Below are 3,449 nucleotides of genomic sequence, written 5' to 3'. Positions count from 1 at the left end.
CGGCGGGGATCCTGCCCCCGCCAGGCAGCGGGGGGACGCCCGCAGCGGTGCTTCCCCGGTGCCCTGCTGTGAGCCGAAATTAGCATGCCCGGTCTTGCACGGCGCGCCTGGCGGGGGTCAGGGGAGGGATCAGGCTTTTCCAGTGCCGTGGCAAGGTTTGGATTGGGAGCACTGGAAGGGGAACTGTGCGTGGGGTCCTCCTTTTCCCTTCCCTTCCCCAGGAGGTATCCTCTCCAGCTCACTGTGGCAGAGCATCTTTCCCTCCCAGCACCCGGCCACCCTGCCAGTCCAGGGCAGCCTCTGCCCCGGGAAGGGGGAGAGGGGCTGTGCGGGGGTGCACGGCCCCTTGCAGGTTCCGGGTCAGAGCCTGAGCCGGGGGGCAGGCGGCAGGGAGGCTGGGCTCCTTGCAGCCACAGCTGCCCTCTCCCCTCACCACCCTGCTCAAAAGGCGCCGGATTGAATTTCTTTTCCTTCCCATCCCTCAGTCTGCGGGCAGTGACGGCTAAGTCGGAGAGAGGGATGGTTAAGGCGAGGAGACAGGGGTGGTCCCAGCTATTCAATGGCAGAGAGGGGTGACCTTGGGTAAGTCCCCCGTGCCTGCCTGCCCCATCCTTCTGGGTCGGGTATCACTAAAGCATCCAGCAAGGGATCAAGGAGAACCCTTCAGTAGGAAGAGGCTGGCAAATGCATTGAGACCTTTCTGGAATTGGCACTGTAGGAGTGCAAGCCTTCCTGGAAAAGGATTGGTAGCGCTCGCCGGTCCAGAGTGCGCTGCAGGAGGAGAGGTGCAAGGGTCTATATGGGACTAGGCGGTGGTGGTGGGTTTTGTCCCCCCGTAAGAACATGGAGCTACCTAGTGGCAGGAGTTGCTCTGGAGAGCAATCTGTTGAACTGCATCTTCAAAATAACTGGAGGGGAGGCTGCAGTCTCAGTGTGTAATGAGAGAGAAAGAAGCCAAAAAGAGATCTAAACTTTCCCGGGAGATTAAATATTCAAATCACAAATAATTAGACATTAATCCCTCGTAAACAGGGCATTAACAACAATTAAAAGATGCTTTGATATTCTTAAACCCGAGAAGATGAGTTAACTGGTACTTTCAGGGGGATTATTGTATATTATAAAATGCAGTCAGAGCAGAGAATGCACTTTTCTACATTCATGTATTTAAATGACTTGCTCTTAATTATAGTTAATGAGCTATCATCTTCAAAGTAGCTGCATTTAGATGCTCTCCATATTACTTTCAAATTACCTTGCTCCAAAGAATAAGCCACTTCTGATTTTATTGGCCAAGGTGACATTTTATTGGCACTTGGTAACTACAGGTCATGACAGGGTGTACGTAGGATAAATGCATTTGTAGGAATTAAATGACGTTTCCTTTTATTAAGTGGGCAAGCAGACATCTCGCACCACTGGTGCCATAAGCTCTGGAATAAATCTCACACGCACAGGAAGGCTCTTCGTTATACAAATGCAGATGTAATGCAGTACTAGTGTATATAGGCACTACCACAACACATTTAACTTGATGAAGGCTGCTTTCTGAATTTAAAATGATTTCGCTTCTGAGGATAGTATTAGAGAAAAGGTGCAGCATAGTTGGATAAGGTTTTTTGTCTTTCTCTATACTGTAAATTCATATCTGCAGACAGCTATAAATGCTTCTGTCCAGGACAGTTTTTAATACTGCCTATGGGGTTATTAAGATTGCAGATTACATATGGGGACTTCCAAATTCTGTTTTCTCCACTTTCAAGACTCGACTTTTTACAGGCTATTGTTTGTACAGTGCCATTGGGAAAAAATGGAAAAGAATTGCAGAGGTTTGAAGAGGAGGAGAATACTCTGCGTGTTCAGTGACTTTGCTTTGACAAATGTGAATAGTGTCTGTAAGTGTGTGTGTATCTGCTCGGGTCTGAATACACATCATCTGGCTATCAAATTAAATGTTTCTGAATACTCTTTTTCTAGTAAAAGTTGGAAACTACTTTGAGCAATAAGATCACAGCAAAATGCTCCTTTTCAGATGTAAATGTCTGTGACCCTGAGGATTCAGGTGGAGCTGGTCCAACTTGTAGCACCTAAGATTAAAAATATTTTGTGCTTTGAATTTTTGAATTTGGTGTCATAATATCAGAAGAGTGACAAACTCTGGTTATTTTCATTGCACCAGCAAAGACTGCATTTTAAAATAGTTGTGCAGTACATGAGAGGTGTGAGTCCATGCATGCCTTTAGCACTCCCAGTTTTATACATGGCATCCCTGTAGATGTGTATCTGTGTATATGTTTCTATATAAAGCCTGAATGTGTGAGGTTCCCTCATTAACCATCCATCCAAATCTGGGCTGTAAAGTATTTCTGTCCTTAAGCTCTGAGACTTCAGTTCACTGGGGCACGAGAAGAATAAACTGACTGTTCACATCAAGTTGGCATAATTTGAGCAGAGGTTTAATGGGGTTTATGTGCTTTGACTGAGTGCTCAGACCCCTTAAAAATCCCCAGGGAGAACGAAGATCTCTGAAATGGTGCTTGCAAATGGATAATTTGGTCGGAAGACAATCATGGCATAATCAAAGAGTTCAGCTCCTTGAGGGGGGACCTGCCCATCCTAGGTCCCATGGAACATCCAGCCTGGTGTCAGGTCCCGCAGGACAGCTGTGCTCAGCGTGCTTCTTCAGGACATCTCTCACAGCAGCTGCCAGCTACATGCGATGGCTGATCCAGTCCTCTCCCAGTGCGTGGTGTCTCCACGCCACCCACCCACCCACCTTCCAGCTCCTATTCTTGTGCTGTCTGTGACAAAACGATCTCCCTTCTCCCCACTGCATGTGGCTTGCAAGATCAGAGAGGCAATGTTGAGTTGATATGCTGCCAGCCAAATGCCTGTGCCTCCCATATAGAAATCTCCTAGGTCCTATGTACCTTCTCCTCCCGGAGGGAAGAGGTTATAGGATTTTTCTTTAGGCTCTGGCAATGCCCTGAGTCTAATGGGCCCCATTATCCATTTCAGCTCTGATTTCTGCAGGGAGGGATGAGTATGGGGCTAAGAAAGGTCTGTAAAGGTCAATCTATGCCCACTGATGCTACTTTTCAGTGTTTCCCTGCCTGCCCTATATGCCTCCAGCTACCAGTCTCGCTATGTCTAAATCACTCATTCTGTAAAGCTTTTGTCCCACAGCGTATTCCTGGCTCTGCAATTCTTCTAGAGCCTGATGAAGCAAGGCTGATTTTATTGTCCCAGCAGTGGCTGCTTAATCTAATCATCCTCGCCTTGATGAACTGGCACTAGCAATTTTACAGTATCACAGAAGTGTTTTTCTAGCACAGTAACTTACAACCTTGGGGTGCTTTGCTTGGAGCAGGAGGTACGGAAACCTTCATTTTGCACCAATTCTGCATCACCAAGCTGTCTTCCTGGTCTGTCTTCTCTTTATTTATCAT

Source organism: Pygoscelis adeliae, unplaced genomic scaffold (genome assembly GCF_000699105.1).
Source record: "Pygoscelis adeliae isolate BGI_AS28 unplaced genomic scaffold, ASM69910v1 Scaffold118, whole genome shotgun sequence".
Lineage (NCBI taxonomy): Eukaryota > Metazoa > Chordata > Aves > Sphenisciformes > Spheniscidae > Pygoscelis > Pygoscelis adeliae.
The sequence above is the reverse complement of the archived record's forward strand: the minus strand, read 5'-3'. Positions refer to the sequence as shown.